General features: G+C 21.4%; 1 long non-coding RNA gene across 1 annotated transcript; it reads right to left on the reverse strand.

Annotated features, from left to right (window-relative positions):
- Positions 1–17,314: 17,314 nt before the first annotated feature.
- LOC147656951 (uncharacterized) lies at positions 17,315–22,101 on the reverse strand. The gene is made up of 3 exons (XR_015293409.1): positions 21,905–22,101; positions 21,619–21,821; positions 17,315–17,679 (listed from the first exon to the last, which is right to left on the reverse strand). It is a non-coding gene; the product is annotated as an uncharacterized LOC147656951 (long non-coding RNA).
- Positions 22,102–24,786: the final 2,685 nt, after the last annotated feature.

Consider the following 24,786-nt stretch of genomic DNA (forward strand, 5'->3'; position numbering starts at 1 on the left):
TGAATGAGAATATGAAAGATATATGAGCAGAGGGAAAAACAGCGACAAACTGGCTAGACGAAGACACGATAAGAATATTGTAAGGCGAAGATAAAGCTGATGAAGGTTAAGATAATGATGGAATCGACTTCATAAAAGAATCGGCTTACATAAACACTAATCAATAAATTGTTATGTGAAACCTTTAATATATATTATAATATTAAATTAACTGAATATTATATTATTCATATTTATTTCTTCTTGAATACTTTTCAGATATTTTTATTTGATATATATATATATATATGATAAAATGTAATGTACGATAAAATTGATATGATAAAATGTAATAACATGTTATGATAAAAATTATGATAAGAATAAATAATTGTTGATCTAGAATTCAAGTTGATAATTTTATTTATTTAAAAATTATAAGTTATAAAAATAAATATATTCAATAGATTTTTGAAATAAAAAGTATATCATTCTATGATTTAATACTTGGCATACTTTTATATCAAGAAGAGAAATTATTAAAATTATAATGAATTATATCGCAAGATAAATATTTCATATATTGTGATCATTATTCAGTAATCAGTTGAAGATTCTAAATAATAATATTATTAACAAAAATGATTAACCAAGTAATAAGCAAAATAAAAGTTATTCGATACATATTATTTATGTATTTTTGTATCAATATCAATGAATTCATTTTTTACAAATAATATAAACAAAAAGTAAGCAAAATAATGAAGACAGATAAAATAAAAATGAAACTATTGAATTAAAAAATTGAATGAGTATGATTATGTTAAGACAAACATGTGATAATGACAATATTATCTTTTATAACATGTAGCAATGTATTATAGAATAGAATAATAGTTAACATAAGTAATATATGAAAAAAAGAAAAAAAATATTTCAATAAAAAATTAATACTAAGAATTCTTTTAATTTTATTATATCAAATTTTTTATTTTTAGTCAGTTTAAAATATTCTATGATCATATAGAAGAATTATTTATTAATTGTATTTAATCTAGTGTTTATTATATAATATAAAATTAATTTATATAATTAAATTAAATAATATAAAATTAGATTTAAAATAACTTACACAGTTCAAGAAATTTTTATTTTATCATTCAAATTTTCAGTTAATAAATCAATTAAATCAGTATTTTATATCTTAATATTGATTTTTTAGAATTAATTTTCTTATAATATATTTTCTTAGAATTAATTTTTTAAAAAGTAATTTTTGAAAACTTTAATTATCTTATTTTTAATATTTATTATTATTATAATAATATATATATATATATACTTCTGAATTCTCTATATGTATATATTTATATTTTGATAATTTTAATAATAAATTTTAATAATTTATTTAAATAAAGAAATTACTTAAAAAGTTTTTTTTTTATTTAAAAAAAGAAAAGATTAGTATCATCATTTTGTATTGTCATACTTTTTCCACAATATTATTCAATGCTTTTTTTTTATACTATGATTTCTATATATTTCATATTATTTTCTTTCCTTATATTCCCTTTTTACCTGGATCTTATTGTCATCGAGAAAATATACGAACAAAAATATTCCCCAACATCAAAGATAACCAAGATATGCATGCAAAAATCTTATAAACCAGCAGGTTGGACATCATCTTTTCAATAAAAGGGCTAAAATTATTAGTATATAATTGACAGAAGAAAGAAAAAAGAAAAAAATAAAAAGAATAAAAATAAAAAAGAGCAAACAATAGGTTATGGATAAAAATAGAAAAATAAAGCAACAGAGTTTTAAATACGATAACAAAAATATTAAAACAAAATCAAACGAGTTAATTGGTAGATCATGGAAGACATTAATGAAATAGGAGAAGAATCTAGTATTGGAAGTGGAGGGTGCGTTGACGCATGATAGTAAATCGTATATGTTAGTGAAAGACATCATGCTTGGCATTTCGTTTCATCGTACACTGGCCAAGAGAAAAAGGAGAGGTCGTGCGACAAAAGGTCGAAGGCTAATACGTGAATGGATAGGAAGAGACCAAGGACAGGATAAACGCCGGGGAAAACTAATTTCCCGGTAAGGCTGTTGGTAGGTGCAGAAGAACGCGGTATTAAAAGCCCTCCGGGCCGAGCGTACGAGTCAGCAAAACCTTTTCGGCGATTCGTTCTTTCCGGAGCCAATGTCGTATAATTTATATTCTTTCATATTCAAGCCGCCCTTGCGAGTTTACGGCCATAGTCCTTTTCTTGTCAGCCACTGCTATAAACATTCGGGATATTCATGTTGCTATATTTTGATAATAGGAATAATCTTTATGCGATCTTCGTGATTTATAAATAATTGAATTAATATCGTATCTTTTATTATAGAATCTATATTTGATTATTTCGTTATGAGAAAATAAATATAATTATTTTATATATAAAAAATATTTTATTGTAATAATTCTATTTTGTAATAATAAAATTATATATATAATAAAATAATAATTTTATAATTATTTTATTAAATGAAAAATTTATAAAGATTTTTGCCATCTTATATGATTATTGATCATCATAAATTAATTTAATGAATATAATTTTAAATATGAAAAACAATTCTTTGATACTTATTATTAGTGAAAAATGCCTTATTTAAAATATTTTGCTTTTCTTTTATATTATATATTGGAATTAATTGAAATTATCTTAATAATCTTTAATTGAAATTAATTATTAAATAAATTATTAAATTAAAGTAAATAAATTATCTTAATTATAATATAATATGATAATATATAACATAATAAATTATAATTTAAAAAGAAAGATAAGCTTTTAAGCTTTTATTTAGTAATTTATAATATTAAAATATTATACGTCATATCATAGTTTCATTTTAATTTTCTATTATATCATTTAATGTTTACTTTATCATCGACTATCGACTAAACTATCGGCTCATATATAAAAATGGCATAACAAAGAAAATTAGTCCTTATATATCAAGACAGAATAATTTTTAATTTGAGGAGATCGAGATAAGATTGTAGATATATGAAATATGCTAAGTAAATATTATCCTTTTTTTTTATTGCTATGTCGATTTTTTACTGCTATTTTTATACATTGGCAATATAGTTTATTATTAGATAAAAGATTAACATAAAATTATAATTTCACATATACGGTTTATAAAAATTTGATAAATTAATGAATAAAATAAAAATAAAGCTAAATTTTGCATAGACAATATAGCATTTATAAAAATGTAGAATTTAATATCAATATATTAAAATAAATTTGACGTTTCAATCTTCTTTTGATATTTTTTATTCGTATATTTATAATAGTAAAATAATAAACTTATCATTAATATCATAATAATTGATTTTCTTTATAATTTGCATATTTTATTGTTTTGTATACTTTAATTTCTGCAATATCAAATTACATTTGAAATTACATCAAATAATCGTTACATCAAATTTCGTTACAGAATGCTTTGTTAATATTTATAATATTATAATAAATAATATTATAATATAATATTATAATAAATAATATTATAATATAATATTATAATATATTATAATATTTATAATATAATATATTTAAATAGAATTACACAGATATTGTATATAAATTTTTTTTTGAAGAATTAAATACATCATTTTAAATGTTTTTAAATTATAAACTGTAGACTGTATTTTGCATTAAATATAAAAAATTGATTTGTTTATATAATTATATTAAAATTGTATTCATTAAATTAATATAATTATCTTACTATAATAGTTTTTACCTGATTTTTTAAATTAAATTAATTTATAAGTTAGAAATTTATTTATAAGTTAGTTTTTTTTCTATATCAAAGATAAATGTAAAATTATTTTATATATTATTGAAATGTGTAAGATTGTTATGATAATATATACATACATGCACGAAATTATTTAAAAAATAATAAATTTTTTTTTTAAATTGAATTCTAATAAAATTTATCTAATTAAAATTAATAGGATATTAATTCTTTGATATTCTTTCATATTTATAAATTAAGCCAGAACATAAATTATTTTTTATTAAATATCTTAGTGCAATTAAAATAAAGGACTATCGATTATTTTATTTTTTATTTTTAAAAAGAATTATTTTTAAAAAGAATATTATTATTATATTATAATTGTGTAAAAGAAGCGTACATTTAAAATATATAAAATAAATCTTTGAAATTCAATTTTATATAAGAGAAAGCAATTCTATTCCTCCTTTATAATTATTTCATAAATTTTATTTCGTTTCCTTTTTCATAGCATTATTAAAATTTAAAAAATAACGCAATAATTGTTGATTCAAATTCAAAATACAATTTACTTCATTTAATGTCCATCTTAGTACTATAAATCAATGCTTTTCGCATTAAACTTGTCATATGATTGCAGAAATTTTGCCATTTTCGGCTCTGATTCGCTTCATAAACCAACGAGATACTTGAGGTACATTATAAAATTTATAGTACTAGAAAGCGAATAGTTTTGAAACATGAGCGCATTACTGTTCGCAGCACAATCTTATTCGATTTCTAATAACTTACCTGTTACTATTATATGTGTAAAATTTTTTCCGATATAAATGATTTCGATATAAATAATTAAACACATAGTGAAATTGTGTAATATTTTAATTTTAATGTGATTGAAATCATCATTTATTATATATAATAATAGAAATCATGTCAGTGTTATAATATCACCGTTCTTTATTTAAAATTATTTAATTAAGAATTAATATAGAATTAATATAAGAATTAATATTAATTAAGAATTAATATAATTACTTTTATGTTTATAAATATATATTATTTTAAAAGAATTATAATTCAAATGAAATATTCTCTAATTTTTATCTACATGAAAATGAAATGTGATTTATAGTATACTTGTCAGAAATCCAATAATTTAAATATTAGATATGCAATTTTGAGTTGTATATAAAGATAATTAATTCTTATTCTTAATTCTTCTAAAAAATAATTATAAAGATCATGTATAAAATTAACTTGATCGAATTCTGTTTAAAAAAATGACCATAAAATATGATAATATATTTAGTCAGAATTTTGCAAAATAAACGGTTTCTGTTTGCCAGAAATAATACAAACATTAATATTAATACACATAGATATTGGCATATAGCGTTTTAATAGATTTTATAACAAAAAATTATATTATTTTATTTGATATTTATTATTATAAAATTTTTATTAAATATTAATTATTTTAATTAAAAAAAACTTTTTAATTTGTTTAATTAATGAAAAAATTAATTTCTATTATTATTTTCTATTACTAATTTTATATTATATAATATATTATATAATCAAATTAAAGAAGTTCAAAAATTAATTTTAATTTAATTTTAAATTTTAAAATCATTTAAATTATATGAAGTATAAATATTTTAAATATATATCTTCTTTATCTTCTTTTATTAAGAAAAAAATACTTATATATATAAGTATTTTATATATATAGTTATTATAAAAAATATATATATATTTTATATATATATATATATATATATATATTTCTTTTTTAATAAAAGAAAATCAAGTTAATTTAATTTAATTGTTTAAATTAATTTAATTAACATTTTCGTTTATATAAATTATTCGTTTATATAAAAATGGACATAATATTAGTACATATTAGAAAAAACAGATTAATAAATTTTTTTGTGTTTGAAAATAAAAAGTTTTTTGACATATTTTTGTATGCTGAATCTGAATCAAATCATAAAGATGACCTATCATTTAGGAGATAAATTAAATAATAAACATTAATTTCAATTGCTTTATTATATCTTTATTATCTATAATAATATTTAAGTAATCAGTATAAAAGTAAAAATTATAGTAGCATTTAAAGAAAGATTTCAATTTTTTATAATTTTAATTTTACTAAATAACTTTGTTTATATTATTAACTTTATATTATTATATTATATTTATGTAATTAGTGATTTATACTTTATAAATAATTCATATAAAAATTTATAAATATATAATGATTTATATATGATTTATATAAATGTATAATAATTTATATATAATTTATATAAAAATGTATATTAATGTAAAAATATATAAAAATATAATGATCTTTTAATCATTTTACATCTTGATTATTATTCGTAAAATTTGTTATTAAAGTTTTCAATTAAAAAAAATGATTAAAAAGTAATAGTTTTTTTTATGAAGTATCTAGAATAAAATATTTAATCTTTCGTTCTTTACTCATCATACGTGACGCATTAATTGTTTAACACACAATTGTTAACAGTCCAACGAATATGTATATTGTGTTGCAATTTTTTTAGGATATATATTATTATTTTATGGATATATGTTATTTATTTTTATTAAAAATATTTCTATTATGAACAATGACAAATTATCACTGATTTAATATTGCAACATATTTTGATTATTTTAAAATTTCCTTTTTGATGGATAAAAATTACATATTAAATACTTATCATTATCACACAAATACGATAAATTTATATTTAAATTTATTTCTTAAATAGATTTATGGATGGATTTTTTCTTTAGATAATAAAATCGAAAAATACTAATAAATAGAAACTCTCTAGAAACTCTGTTACCTCCATCATTGAAAAATTATAGTAACTGAAAGTTATACGAAATTATCGAGCGAAGCCGAATATTGAAACTTATTGGCGAATTTTCATCGTTCGCCGTACACCTTGTAATGTATGGAGCCAGACTACGTTTTAAGAGAATTTGCGAACAAATTCGCGAACAGAACAATAGCCGCAGGGCAAAATACAAAGAGAAAGTTGGCTGCAGCTGTGAATGACATGTGCGATCGCGCAGTTGGCACATTTTCGATGACAAGCGTTTGTTTACCGAAGGTGTTCCATGCATTTTCCATTTCCAAGAAAGATATACCAGTGCAAAGAGTAGGCGGACAGTGGTTCAGCCATTCGAAGTTAGAGCAACCGAAATACTTTATGCTAAACTTAGTTTATGCCGTGAGCGATATTGAAACTCTGAGTAGGATTACGCGTCCCGCCAGAGATACGAGGCACACCCCTTAAGGTCGCGGGCGAAACACAATATCTGCAGGCTTATTTATCACCCTCCCGCATGGTCTCGACCCTCCTTTTCCACGCTTGCACCCTTGTCAACACCGTTGTTGGCCGCCTTGTGTTTGGAAACTTGAGATTCACCTTCCTCAACTTCGTCCTTATTGAATGTAAAAAAGATTTTGCTACTTTGAAAATTAATAATAAGTTTAAATTTTGATATAGTATACAGTTATAGTAACTCGAAATATTGTGTTATATTATGGAAAGAGATTAATGTTTGAAAGCATGTTTCTAAGCAATTCAAAATTATTTCATTTTTATTAAATATCTATTTGTTTGTGAATTTTGTTAATGATTTGGTGATATATTGTTTCTTATTGAATTTTGCTTCTTATGAATTATATAATAATAATGTTGTGATTCATATCTATGTGGAATTATTATTTATTATTTTCTACATAATATTTAGTTTATAGACAAATAACATGAATATATTAGATAAGTTTAAAAGTTTAAGATTTTTAATTTAGAAAAAGTTCATAATAAAATAGATATTAAGGAGAATAAAAATATATACTAATATAATATATTTTAATAATACAATAAAAATTTTAAACATGTTATAGATTTGTATAAAATATTCATATTATTTATAAACTGTATTTATAAACTAGATATTAAATAATAATTTCACATAGATATTAATTACTATATTATTATTATAAGTGTGGTTTTATAAATTTTTTGTAAAAGAGAAATAAAAAAATAAAAAATTCATTTTGATATAAATTACAACTCTATGAAATACAAAAATATATTGCAAATTTATATCGTTTAGAATAATTAAAGCGTTTTGAATTTTTAAGAAAAAAATTTTATAGATATTCTTAAAAGTATCTTAAATTATATGTTAAATTATAATAAATATGTAATTAAATTATAATAAATATGTATATCATAAATATAATTATAGTAATATCAAAAATAATGAAAAGTTTAAGTTTATTTATAAAAAATATCATAATAAATAAAAAGCATAAATACATACAGTAATTTATATAATTATATAATAACTGCTCTTTTTTTATAAAAGAAAACGAAACATATTAAAATATTAAAAAAAAAAAATATGGAAAATTTAATGGAATAACCAAATAAATAAAAAATAAAAAATTATAAAATTACCTTACCATAAATTAATTAACATTAACAATTTAAAAAATTATCTGCTTTATTTCTTAAAAAATTATATATAAAATTCAATTTTAATATCCTCACGCGCAATTTCAATAACAATATTTATCTATCTTCAACTAAGCAATTTTCAAATTCAATTAAATTCTAATCTTCTTATTCGATAGCGAATATTGAATTAATAAATATTATTTTGAAATATTTTCAAAAAATATATCCAAATACGCAAATACTATTTGTAATTAAGAAATAAAGCAAATAAAAAAAAAAAGAACCACAGAAATCTCTTGTTTAAATGTTAATAATACCCTATCATGATATTTTGTTATTATAATCATTAAACTATATTATAAAATTCATTACAAAATTCATTATAAAATTCAATAACCGACTAAATTGGATAAACGAGGATATCAAGTTGCAAATCGAGAAAATAAAGTTTAAAATGGACTATAAAGTCTGAGAAAAAGAAGTATAACGGAAGAAAGACACGAAATTGATTCAAAGAGTGTAATCGCGCCGTCAAGAAAGAGAAAGCGGCGAACAGAGAAATAAGTGGAAAAGCGAGATAGAATAATATATGTAGTAAGAGAAAGAAAGAGAAGAGGATAGAAGATTCTGAAGAATTATCCGGATGGGCTTTTGTGGGGTGAGATAAAAAGCCGCTTCCTTCCGGACAACAACTATTAAAACCATACCATTATAGAATACATAGTAGTGTATCCTTGTCAGCGCTTTTATTTCATTACATCGTTTGCGCCTTTAACGAAATTACCGCAATTTCACAACGTGCCGACCGCCATGGAACCACTATACTCGTTGTTTTACAACTCAACTTCTTTACTATATGCTCGTCTTCACTCGTTCAACTTCCTCTCGAGAATTCTGGAACATATAGCAAAGAGGAAAATCTTTTCGTCTTCGGCAATATTTCAATTCTCGTTTTTCCCAACGAATGCTCGTTAATTACGGTTATTATAACGAACGCATGGAGATGTCAAGGGACCAATACGTCATGGAAAGGATTTAAATCTTGAATACGCGAATTATCAATGATATTTCTCCTGAACTACATTAAAATTTCTTATCTTTCTTTTAAAAATGCCTTGTCTGAAATTTTTAATTAATTAATATGTTAAACAATATATTTGGTTTTATTATAAATTTTCCAAAAAGTAATATAAATTGTTACAAAATCATGATTAAGTTTTTTTTTTTATTTAATAAAGAATCAGGAAAAAAAAATGATAAAATCTTACTTGTTTATAAGATTTTTTACAATGTTAAAATAATTAAAGTAGAAAGGACAATGAAATAACTTCGATCTATTTTTTTTGGAAAGAAACTTATTTTTCATTTGATTTTATATAATTAATTTTAAGATTGATGTTAATATAATTTTGATTGATTTTTAATTCGGTTTAGATAAAATGAAATGGAAAATGTTTTATTTTTGATATTATTAATTTGATATTATAAACATACATACATAAACATACATGATTACTAACGAAATAGATGCCATTAATTTTAATGTTATTATAGTTTTAAATAATTTTGTCTATATATAATTTTCACTCTATTTTTTAAAAATAAATCGAAAAATGTATTTTATTTATAAATACTTAAAAATATAATATGTCATAATATGTATGTACTTACATTAGACGAACTATTAAATACGTTAAGCGAAAAATATATAACGCAGATTCAGAATATTTTTAACGACGTACCTGAAACAGAAAAATTAAAGTATATAATTAATATGATATAAAAAATATGTAGAAATAAATTATATTTTTATAATATAATATTTAAATATTCAAATGATAAAAAAAATTTTTTTTAAAGTTTTTGATTTTTAATTTCGTTTAATTTTTTTTAAAAAATTATTATTTTCAGGTAGTTATATTGTTATATATAGTAGCAGTATATTTATCACAAATAATTTTTATTATTGTATTGTATGAAGAATTTATTATATACTTAATATGTGTAATTATTTGATAATATTAAACGTTGATGTTATACAATCAAATGGAAAAATTATTCGTTTTCTAAATTTCATCCTAATCTTTTTTCAAATTCATTCTATCCGAAAATTCTGATTTTATTGAAAATTTATATATAAAACATAATAGGCTCAAGTGAAATTGAAAATCTAAAAATCTAAAATTAAAAAAATGCTTTTGAAGAGACTTTTGAGAAACTTTTGGAAATTGATTTCATTCCGTCAAAGAGATTTCTCGTTGATAAAGAAATTGCTTCATGTATAAACCATTATACTCTATATACAAACTATCAATAAAATCAGAATTTTCAGATAGAATGATTTTCTTTGTAATGTAGAAGATGAATATTTTTGCATCTGACTGTATATAATTTATATTTTATAAATATAAATTAAATGAATAATATATTCTTGTTTCGATAATTATCTTATAAGTACATGGAATATATTATCTTTTTTTTTTTTTATAAGAAAATGAATTTTAATTTTTGAAATTTTAAAAGAAATTTTAAGGATTTTTATTTTCATATTCCAAATGTATAAATATAATAATATATAAATATATAGCATAAATATATAAAAAATAACTATAATTATATTATATTACATTATATATTATATTATATATTATAAAATTGAAATTTAGAAATTCCAAATTTATTTTTAATATTTATTTAAATTATTATATAGTTTTCAGATGAATATTATTTATTAATTAAAAAAAATTAGTTTGTTTCTTTTTGTCATATTGGCATGGTTATTCTTTCTTGAAATTCTTTTCCAGCTGATTCGACAGTAACGCGGGTGCAAGGGTGCAAATAAATTTAGGAGCGATGAATGGAGTAGAATATCAAATACCCATCGAACAGGGCGACTTGATTCAAAAAAGAAATTCCAAACAACCAGACAGATGCTTCTTTGAATTTATGTATCTTCGAAAAGTTACCACTCTTTCAAAGAATTTTCAAAGAAACTTCGTGAGTGTATTCTAGAAGTAAGATTTCAAACGATACAAAAGTCCTAAGAAGGATTGAATTGCGTATTAAAATATGTTTCTATTGGAAATAAATTCCAAAGATTTCTATTTAAAATGTTTTGATATTCTCAATACTAAGTGATATGTAATCTTTGAAAAATAGGATAAAACAGAATCAAAATATTAAATTCAATTAGAAATAATATATTATTTTAATATTTTTTAATTTTTTTTAATTTATTTTTTTCATAATATTAATTTTACATTTTTATAATGAATATTATAATAATTATTAATAATTGAATATAAAAATATTTTTATTCCTATTTATAAATTTAATTAAAACTTAGTTAAATTAATATATAAATTATTAAATTCAAATAAAAGAAGTAACATTTACATGTATAAAATGTTATTTTAATTTTAATTGAAAATATTTATTAATTATTTAAATATTTATTTAAAAATTATTTAAAATTTATAATATACTGATGACTTTAATTAATTTAATGAATGAATTTAATGATGAATTTAATTAAATATCTAAATAGTAAAAATTTAATAAATTTCAAATATTAAATTGGAAAGAAATAAGAAAAATTATTTTTCATGACAAGACAAGAGAAGCGAAAAGAATCAGTTGTAGAGACACGTACGAATATCGATACGACAACCTTACGCACGATTTACAGATTTTCACAGTAAGAGGAGAGAACAGAAATAGCGGGTGGAAACCGAGAAACAGACGATCGTATAGTATTCCGCAACGAAGGAAAAGATTTCGGAGGAACGTAAAGGGAAGGAGGGTGTGAAAAATGCAAAGCCATCGACACGAGAAAAACGAATGTTCGACCGTGCGGAATCTGTAGGAGACACGTTGTCGAGCACGAGAGACATTGTCTGCTAGAACAGAACTCTACAATAATGGAATTTTCAAACTTTATTTCTATACAAGGTCTTTATTTTGCCTATCGATTGAAATTGCAATTTTTTGAAATTTAAATCAAAAATTTTTATCAATCAAATTTTTGTTATCTTTTAATTATTTAATATTTTTTTAACCTCTCAATTATATAATTTTTAATATTATTCGATTAATTCGATTAAAAGAGAGAAATTATTTAATTATTTCAAATTGTAAGTAAACAAGTTTTAAAATCTTTTAAAAATATTAAATATAACAACTCAATTACAATTTACTTTGTTTTGTAATTATACATATATGTTTTATTTCACATAATCATAATAAACTTATAATAAGCATCTCAAGCATTGATTATAATTCCAAGTTTTATTTTTTATAAGATTTTTTTTCCTTTCTTCGATTATTTTCAATACTTGCTTGAACTCCATTTTATTATTTATTAATAAATTTAAAGTATCTCATATTGTACTATCAACTCATCAAAAACATAATATTTTACAACATAATTGTTTTACATTATTTTACTTTGACTCCTACATTTCTATCCTATTTCGTATTCCTCTTTCTCTACATTCTCTACATTGTATTATTGCTATATAACAATCACCCTTTCAAAAATAATATCTCTCAAAAAAATATTCAAAAATTAAAAATCTCATTAGATCTCTTTTGAATTTGGAAAAGTAAGCCAAAGCGTTCCGATTGTCAAACAATCGTGTCGTTCACGCGTGACGAGAGGCAATGGAGAAAAGTGGAGTTTGTACATTATTTTCGTGGTGCATTCACACGGACTGCTGTACGCGGTGGCAGTCCATATGATGCGCATGGAAGCACGGACGAGCATGTTTCATCGAGAGCATTCGCATGTATGGAAGGCCTCGCCGCGCCTACTCTGTTTTTCCCTAGGACACATGAATGCGGACTATGCATATGGGAACGGTGGAACAAAACTCGGGCATGAAGCCGCGATATGCTTTTCAGACACGAACGAGCACGATAAATTGTCGAAGATTTCTCTTAGATGTTTTCCGCCTCATGGCTCCCTGTTACTCGAAACCTGTCGTTTCGACTCCACGGGTTTCGAGCACTGAAATCGATATGTTACTTCAAGATAAAATTCAATGAATTCTTCGACGCTTCATGAGCGATCGTCTGAACAAGTCCTACCTTTAAGGTGGATCCCTTTTTCATGGAAGGAGAGTATCGTGTATTTTCATGGGAGAAATTTTTAATATTGTGAAATAATCAGTTAATAAAAAAATATAATTGAAGAAATAAAGAAAAATGTAAAATAGAATTGATATTTATTTTGTTGCATTATAATGTTTCTCGGTCTCGTCATAATGTTTTGCTTTTTTTATTGTATTGCTTTTTCTTTGATTTTGTAAAAAAAAAACGAATCAAAATTATTTGTAAATAAAATTATTTTATTAGAATTATTTCTTATAGCTGAATTTATTTCTTTCTAAACAGAATTAAATTTTGATTTTTAAAATTTTTTGTTTTAATATTTTTATATTAATTCTTTTTAATTTTGTAAACCATCGAAATTAGTTCTATGAAAAATTTTAGAATCGTACATTTTATTTTTTTTATTTCATTTATATATGAAAATGAAAAATGAAGAAATAATATTTTTAAATCAATTTATTCAGAAAATTAATTTATTAGATAAGTAATAATATATAATTGGAATTTTTTCAATTTTTATCTCATTTCTCACAAATTTTTTATTTTATTTTTGATATAATTCGAGCCATTTTATTATTGCACATACTATTTCTCTTATAAAACTCGTAATTTGCAAATCATAATTTAGTTGACAAATAAAACATTTTTATCTTCATTCATATGTAGAATTTTACTAATTTATTTATTTATAATTATTGCAAATTCAAAAAAAAATATTATTATAACATTATAATAAATATAATAGTAATAATAGGATATAAAAAATATTATAATAATATAATCAAATAAAAATAAATGCAATATTATATTATATTTTCATTTTTCAAACTTTTTTTAATAAATTTCAGTTTAAGAAACAGATTGAATAAAAATTAAGAATTAGATAACGAAATAAAAAAAAAAATTAAAACATTGAAAACGACTATTTGTAGAAAGCCATTTTTTTCATGAACTGTTTAAGTTTTTAAAAACATTAATACAAGTATCACGAAAAATTAGTAACGTTTATTTAATTAATTGGCCACAATGATGATTTGAGAGAGAAGTCGATGCACAAATGACGCACATTATATGAAACGATGTCACGTTTTGCCGAGAGTGGCTGAGTAGGTAAGTAACGAAGCATGAGTAACTAACCATCGTAAAAGCACGAAACAACGTATGAGCACTCATCTCGTAAAATGTCGACACATGTTCTAGTCTTTTTAGCCAATTCGAAACGCGTTTCTAAACGAACTTAGCAAACAAAATGACAGACTTTGTCCGCAATCTATACAAAGAATCTTGATTTTTTTATATTTAATTTGCATGAATAAAATGTTATGCAAAAATGACAATTATTTGATCAATATTGTTGTATATTGCTGTTCCTCATATGCAATAATGAATCTAATTTTTTAGAATTTAAATTTTGATTTTAAATCTTAATTAACATTAGATTGTAAATAATCTACAATAGTTAATTAAATTGTTTAATTTTAGAATTTATTCTATAATAATTATGAAATTAAACAATAATGATAACATTAAAAAAATTAAGATATCTGATTTGAATAGAATTCAAACTGTTGTTATCATTCGTAATATAACAATAATTTAATGTAAAATAATATAAAGATTATGTACATGATTAATTATTATTAGTAGACATAAAAAATGTAGGAAATATATATTCGATTAACATTTATTTGGGAATATTGGAATTATTGATTGATCGATATATGATTATTTATAATTACAATTACTTTAATAATTTTCTAATTGTTTTTTTTACAAAGTTATATCCGATAATAATACTTCTTTCTTTCTACTTTTTAAATTTCATTTTTTCAAAGAAATATAAATTATAATAAATCTATAATGATATTTATAATGAATGTAAAAAATATTCAGTAATAAATTAAAAAAAAAACCATTATAAAATCTCGTTTATTAAAATAATTTCAATAAACAAATAATATATACAATATTTATAAATATTTATTGTTAAAGTATTAATAAACAAAAAAATTAATTATAAAATATATGATATAAATTTGTCTATTATTATTTAAATATTCAAAAAGCAAAAATTTGTCTAAAATATCATGTATTGTAAAAAAATAGGAATATAGAATGCATGGAGCCATTTATTGCGAATTATAAAAATTTTATTTAATAAAAAAAACAAAAAATAAAAAAGTCACAAAGTCACAAAAAACTCATTATTAAATATAATGATTTTATCATTTATTAATTTAAATAAAAAATAATTTAAAATAATTAACAAAAGGTTAAAAATAATTTGAATATTATTTTCTTCGATATATTATTTGGATTACATTGATAATATAGATAGTATATATCGATTTTTTATTATATCAAATAATATCATAATAAAATAATCTATAATATATATTAAATATATCATAATAAAAATAAAATAACCTATATATATATATATATATACATGAACAAAAAATTACATTATAAACAATATATTAGGTTTATAATATATTAATACGTATATATATATTAATTACGTATATAAAATTGTATATATGTAATTTTTCATTAATTAAAATATATAAAATTTTATTATATTATATTATATTAAGTACAATTAAAAATATCTTTAAAAATAAAATATAATTACAAAGTTTTGTTCGGACAATTTGCTAGAAAACATCAACATACAATTTAAATTAATATTTTTAAAGATCTATTTTAGAACTTGATCTATTCAGATATTGACATCCATTGCACTTAATAGCTAAAGAAAGATAATTTTAATGAGAGTTGGATTCCGCATCATGGAAAATGAGTTTACAAACGCATAATGAGTCTTTCGTAATAACTCTATTTACGTATCACGTTATCATCCCCCGCAGATCTTGCGAATCGAGATACGGACAGTTCTTTGGAAAGGAAGCATATTACAATGGTTTCGATTGTTAGCAGTCTACGAACAACAAGGTTAACATGATCTCAGTCGCAGCAATCGTTTTTCTCTCGACTGCAGGGTCGACCTTCCGTTACCTATTTTCCAGCAGTCTCGATCTATTCAATCTCGATGCAAAAGCGATCTCACGTGCAGTAATAGCTTGTCAGCCGCACCGAGGTCGTTTCTGATAAACGGCAGCTTCTCTCGGCAATCCTTTCTTAAAGTTCTATAGCATGAATGCTACCTCTCTGTTGGATCCTTATATTTCGTTCTTTACTCGTAATTGCTCGTATAATATGTTTACTGTTATGTGAAATTTACTGAAACATTCTCATTTTCTATATATTTATATTGCGATATATAATATACATATCGAGCCAAGTTATAATATAACAATTAAGAAAATAATCTTATTGTCAGTTGTTTATTAAAAACTTTATTGTCTTAATTGAAATAAATGACTTTTTATCTTGAAAGCTTATTCTATTTTTATTATTGTAAAATTATCGATTCAATTTTTCGTTTTGTGATTTTCAAGTCCTTTTCAATTATATTGCAGGAGGAAATATTTAATAATTAAATATATAATATTTAGATATTGAATATAAATTTAGGTGCAATTTAGCAGTACTTTCAACAACTCAAATTATAAAATGAACATTTTGTTTGTTTTAATATTAGAAAGAACTTTTTTTTTCTTTACATATTTTCTACCGATAAATTTATCGATCTTTTTTTTTTATAATATAATTAATTTTTAAGAAATAAACAGAAAATTGTAAAATATAAATTTAGAATAGTCTTTTATATAATGTAGAATGTTAATATATCCATGGAATATATTTGAAAAGTAGATTCTAGAAGCTAAAACAAATACAAGACTTAGTATACAAAAATTCCGCTTATTTATTAAATTATATATAGTTTAAATTTGCTGAAATAAGTTAGATGAAATAAAATGAGAAAGAAGTATATTTATAAATTTGTTTTACGAATTTTATTAATATTTATATATACTATAAAGCAGAAAGTTTGTTTAATATTTGTCTATCGCCTAAAAACATTCAAAATTTAGAAGTCAAAATATATCCCAATTTATTATGTTTGATTAATTATTAATTATATTGCTCAGTTTATTAATCCCAATAAATGTAGTTATTTTTAATTTGATATATTCTTTCTTTCCTCCATACGTTAAATAATTTTAATTATTTTAATCCGGCGTTTAGAAACATAATGATTCTTTAGTGAAAATCGATTGTCATCTATATAACTTTATTGGATTGTATTGGTATATCAGAAATCTGTATATATACAAGCCAATTATCATTCTGGTTCCGGGAAAAACTAAATAGAGAAATTAAAGCAAAGTAGAAAAATTAGTTATAAGCATTTTGTAGACATAGTGAATAATCTAATAATTTATCTCAAATATGTTGAACTATTTTCTTAGAAATATATTTCTTTTTCAAAATTTAAACAATTTAAAGAAAATTTTGATTTTCTTACAATCATTTATTTTATTTATAGATTATGTAAAATATATTCTAATTAAAATATATAATTTTTCTTATAAATATTTTTTTGTTTTTGATTTTTGTTTGAATATGATATAATGATTAAGATATTTTATTTAAATGATCTTGAAATATTATAAATTATTATTTTTATTGTTAATTGTATTATACGTTGTTTCTACTACATATATGCATTTTATATTAAAGAATATTATATTTATATTAAAGAATATAATAATATACCACAATAGTCTTTTAAGGAATTAAGAATATATTTTTTGATGATATAAATCATTTTCTTTTACAGATTATTAAAGAATATTTATATGCAAAACTATTTTCATATTAATTCTATATTATAATATTCATTTCCTTAAATGTTTATAGGAAATGTTATATAAGATGTAAATATTATATATTAAGCATATATGATTTACGAAATGTTATATTTTTTTTTATAGATGAAATTAACAAAAGATTATTAAATAAATAATTATGATACAAATATCATGATACAAACTTAAATTATTAGATACATATGTACATAAGTTTATATAAAGTTTCATTTATAAAAAAAATACAAACATAATATATCATATATGTATATATAATAGAGTATCCCATAAGTTTTTTTCGCATCACGCTAGGAATGACTTTAACTGGCTATTTCGTATAAACGTATTTCGTATAAATTTTTGTATGCAGGCTTATTTATTAGTCATTTATGGCATCGATTTCAATCATCCCAGAGCTCTTTTAAAGTACATTTCATTGGTGACATAGTCTTTTTTAAAACTTTTTTCTAAATAAATGTTCAATATGAATAACCAAAGGAAGAATTTGTGCCATGTTATGCTTCATTACTTTAAAAAAAGTAATAGTGCAAATGATAGTACGGATGAGATTTGTAGAGGAATGGTACGACTATTATGATCATCCGCAATTAAGGTTTAAGAAATTTAGAGCTGACAATTTTGACTTGAAAGATGAAGACTGCAGTGGCTGCTCAGCAATGACGAATACAGACCTTATCAAGGTCATGCTCGCTGAAAATCCGCGAGATAGTGGATGCCACTAACATTCCTAGGACAAACTGATTAGGTACATAATCACCTAATCAGGATGTCAATAGGAAGTTTGGATTCCACAACTGTTGACAGAGACCGACCTTATAAACCGCTATATGATTTGCTTTTCCAGCGACATGAAAGAGATCCTTTCTTAAAGAAGCTTTTCACTAGAGACGAGACTTGGATTTTGTATCAAAATGTGTATCGAAAATGCACTTGATCTGGAAGGACAATAGACCTTCAACTGTCGCGAAGATTAGACTTTATCCGAAGAAAGTTCTTTTGTCTATTTGACGGAATTAGAAAAGTAATCTACTATAACTTCTTCCTCAAGATGAAATCATCAATTTTGCAAAATATTGTAATCATTTTGATAAATTGAAAGCCGCCATAGCAGAAAAACGGCCAGAATTGGCAAATCGATGAGACTTCGTTTTTCATCATGACAATGCAAAACCACATGTTGCATTAGTTGTAAGAGAAAAGCTGTTATAGCTATCCAATTATTATTTGTTCCTATCATTAAAAAAATTTTCTCCATAATAAATGGTTTCAATCCATAAGTGAAATAAAAACGCATCTCAAGAAATATTTTGTAAGTAAGCTCCAACAATTTTGGAAAGAGAGAATAATGAGATTTCTTGAAAGAGGAAAGAAGATGATAGAGCAGAACGATTTACAGATAACGCAATAAATCAACTTTAAATATCGTATATTCATATCGTATCAAAAAAAAAAAAAAAAAAAAAAAACAAAGAAACTTATGGGACACTCTAATATGACGAAATAATATTTAATAACATTTATAAATAATTTTTATAAGTAAATTTAATTAACTTGATTGATTAAGAAAATATATAATGATGTGTAATAAAAGACCAATTTTTCTAATATAAATTTCTAAAGATCATAGTATAAAATCAAATTAATCTTTGATATGCTCGATTTATTCTCTATAAGCACCATTGAAAATTTCGGATCACGTAACGAGTCATCACCCAAAATAAATTCACTCGACCGAAATGAGCATGAAAGCCGAAAGGAAAGACAGAACTTACTCGCGAGACCAATATTCCCGATAGCGGCCAAGATAGACGTTTTCTCATTTCCGCATGGAGACCCTCCGGCCGGAACTTCGTGACCATTCCTCGTTTGTCTTTTCAAGGCCGTCACGAAGTCTCAGAGCCCCCTAATGGCAATTATACATTTTTATCTAGAAACGAAATTTCATGTGACACGCAGCCAAATGGCTAAAAATCTGTTAGATCGTTCAATAATTTAGATTAGAAGAATATTTGTTTTTAATTTTAAAAGTAAATACAAATTATTCAATAATATAACTGTTTATTTTTTGTAATAATTCTATTTTTCATGATTAAGAGATTATTATATGTTATCGCAATATTAAACTTCGATAAATATTATATATCATATCTTTCTCATATATTTTTCTTTATTTACAAATTTCTATTATTTCATCAATATAACATATAATGAATATATCATAGAAATAATATATGGATAATATAATTTATTATATTTATTATATATCCATTTGTAAATTTTTAAAAATTAATAAAACTTTAATATTATTTTCTTTGATTTTTTAAGAAATTGAAATTTGATTCATGGTTTTTAAAACTTTTTATTCTTATAATAAGAATAAAATATATTAAATAAAATTTTGATCTTAAATTTTAAAGTTTTTATTATAGCTTTAATTTTTCCAAGGGTATAGAATTATGGATTTGTTTACATTTTCTTATATCTTATATACAAATAAATAATATTGCTAGCATTAATTGTAACAAGCGAGTAAGTAAGATTTAAACAATAATACTTGAATATTAAATTTGAAATGATACATTTCGCAAATATGTAAATTATTTATATATATATTTATATATATTTTATATATATTTATATTATTTATATATTATATATATTTTCTGATTAAATATAATATGTAATTAAGTAATATTTGTTATTAATTTAGAGCTTGAAATTAGATATATCTTGAATTATTTTTTCGATTGTTTCAAATGTAAATAATAAATTATATTTAAACATTGAATTCAATTACTTTTTTTATACATTTAAAATTCAATATAAAAAATTATGTTAAGAAAACAAGAAACTTATAGATGTAAAAATATCAATTAATAAATATAAATAGTAAACATTATTATTTTTAATTTTCACATTTATTTTAAAATAAGTTCAAAATAATTTATGAAGAATAATATATTTTACTCAATACATCTAAATAATAAAAATGTATAAAAAAAGAAATTAAAATTTCCAAACGATCTCTATTGAAAATGATAAAGAATTAAAAATTCGTTTTTCAATTTAATACTTCATAAATTTAAATCAAGAATGAAAGAAAAATAAATAAAAAAATTTTAACATGAAATTTTATTTAAATTAAAAAAGCCGACATGTTTTACAATAATTTAACAAAGATAATATTCAATTTTTTTTAACTTTAATTGCTTCTGAAATGAAAAATCTATAAATTTATCGAATAGTATGATATATTAAATAGAAAAGTAGATAGCACCCTCTTGATTATTTATTTTGAACCAAGAATTCAACAATATGAAGAATTTTATAACATAGTTCGGTTCTCGTGACTTTGCATCGTTTGTCTTCAACAGAATGGTTACTCACTGCAATTTGATATTGATTACAATTACCTCAGAGAACGATGAACGACAGCTGTTGGAAATTGTCCTTTAAAGCATTCGCGCGAACGTAAGACCTCGTTTCATAGTATAATTGGATAACTGGGATAATTCGAGAAGTGGTACTTTACTGAGGTGCGTCTTTCTTCTTTAATTATACTCGTGGTACGTAAATTACAAGGACGCGTGCGAGTTATTGCATCGAGTTCAATTTTCTTGGGATTGTTCGAAGAAATTAGATTATATTTCTAGGTTATAAATGAAATTAATACTTATCTACAGCTGTTGAAAAGGTTACTTTGCGCATAATATGCATAGACTTTTAACTTTGCAGAATAATTTTTAATGATACTTAAATAATACGATTATTTTATATCGAATTATTCAAAACTTTCAATACTTTCTTTAATATTCGGTATATAGTTAATGAAAGATTTGTTAATGAAAGATTTTGTGAAATCCAAAAAGTTATTTTTAATGAAACAAAATACTAATAAATTTTACATTAGAAAGTTAGTTTATATTATACTATAATTTATATTAAATGACTAAGAGTTATTTTATTAAGAAATATTTTATATATTTTATTAAGAAACATTTTATACATTATATATATATTATATTAATAATTATACTACAATTGAGAATAATTGTGATATAAATCCTGTTAATAGTGAATGTTTATTGCCATTAAATCTGAAATAAATTATTTCAATATATAATTAAATACAATTTTAAAGTTGAAAAATATAAAAATATACAAATAAAACTATTTTTTTTTAATATTCTTTTAAAATATTAATTTATAAATAAAATTTTTGTTTATTTTTAACTTATAGTATGTTATATATTTTAATAAATAATTTTTTTAAATAAGAATTTAAATAAGAATTTTTCACGAAGAAAACATCTGATATTTATTGCAAATATTCGTTAAAATAAAATTTTAGTAAAAGAATTTACGTCTCGTCGATATAAATTTATAATTTTATTTATACAGAACATTAATATATTTAACATTTGAAACGTTGATTAGAGAAGCAAAAATAAATATAAAAATCGATTTATTTATTAAATTATAAATAATTTAAGTTTGCGTTAAATGATGATAACATGAGACATTATTATTAATTAAAATGAATTCATATCATCACAATAAAATATTTTCGTAATTACTTATATAAATTATTTTTTATTTTGAATCACAAAAATAAAGAAAGATTAATAGTTTTAAAAATTTTGAACTTTTCCTATTATGAATAACAGTCTTATTCCTATTAAAAATATAAATTTATTAAAGGTATCTAAAGTTTTAAAATATTATAAAAAAAAATATTTAATTAAACATCAATTTCTATTAAATTTCTTTATTTTATTATCCTATTAAATAAACTAATTTTCAAAAGAAATATATTGAAATTAAAATAAACAGATGTAAGATGTACTATTACATAATTTTTTCAATGTTTTCGATTACAAACTCATTAGCATTTTAAGAATCAAACTGCAACACAATATAAAAATCTTTAGCGTTTCATTTTAACTTATAATATTTTATAACTTAAGACTTATAATGTTGTTAATGAACAGTTTGTAAACAATTTGTGAGCAGTTCTACTGAAATGTGAAAGAGCATAAAAAATTTCTGACATGCCAATGAAGCGAATGAAATGGAAAAAAAAAACCATCATTAGTTTTCAAATATTTCTCTGAATAATTGATGCAATCTGATTTTAAACACGCTACCAAACTACTGTCTTTTACTTATTTTAACTATATGGAAAAATGGGGTTGATTTTAGAAAATTTTATTTTAACTTAAAAAGTTAAATTAATTTAAAAGTTAATTTTATTTTAACTTACAATTTAATAGATAAATATTTGATAGATAAATATTTTTTTGATATATTTTATTTTATTTTAATAGTTTAAGATTCATTTTCAATTTTAATGCCGCTTAAAGTTTCTTTTTTTTTTTCGATCTTTCAAGGAATACTATTTGAATTTTTGATGAGTAACTTCTTGATATTGCCATTCTATATTAGTAATATTTCATTCGATTTATACGATGATTTATCGACTGATCCCATTTTAGTCAACTATCGAGTTTGTAACATTTTACTTCATTCAATCCTTTTAATAAATATAAAATTTTCACATTTCTCATAAATTACGAATTCATATAAGAGAAAATTACATAAAAATTTCTTGATAATATATTCAGATTTAATATTTTATTATCAAGATTAATTGAAAAATAATTAGACATTTAATAATATAATCACACCAAATTCATTTAAAAGAATTTTATCTAATGAAAGATCCTTAACTGAAAGATTAATTCCCAAATCTAATATCTCTAAAATAGAAAATCAAATTAAGAAATTGGTAAGAACAAAAATACTTATTTCAAAAAATCGAAAAGAAATAAAAAATTTATTGATTAAAATGAATTATAAAATTTATACATTATAAATTTTTCTAATTTAAAAAAACTAAACTGACTGTATAGAAAAAAATAATTTTCAATATTTTGTGTTTTTAAAATTTAAAAATCTATAATAAAATATTATTAAATTAATTATTAAAATAGAATTATAAATTTTATTAATTAATAATGTATATATATACAGTTGTTCAAAAAGTAATTTCGTTTTTTTCATGACAATGAAACATAGTTTTTTAATAATATATGTATTTTGTTTGATTGCACACATATATATACATATATAAGAAGACTGGAGAAGATTGATAAGTTTGATACATTTTTTATTTCCTATGTTAAAAATAAAAGAAAAGTGTTTGCTTAAATATAGAATTCTATATATATTTATTACATTTTGATTATTTTAAACAAATTTATCAATTTAAAATTTTGTAAGAAATATTTATTTTTTTTATATAAAGTTTTTATTATTGTGTATTAATTTTTATCATTAATTATGTGAAAATATATTTAACTCCATACGTATACCATTTTTTTAAAATTAAATATTGTTAGAATTATATTGTTTTATAATTTTGTATTTGAGGATCTATGAGACATATAATCAAATTTAATTCATGTATAATATCTTCCTAAAATAATTTAGTCTTATGTAATAAATATTCTTCAGCAAATAAATTATGATGAAAATTTATATATTTTGAAAGATGTCATTCAAATGAAAATCATAATAAA

Source organism: Apis florea, unplaced genomic scaffold, assembly GCF_048593485.1.
Source record: "Apis florea isolate Af1SG1 unplaced genomic scaffold, ASM4859348v1 contig_3391_pilon, whole genome shotgun sequence".
NCBI lineage: Eukaryota > Metazoa > Arthropoda > Insecta > Hymenoptera > Apidae > Apis > Apis florea.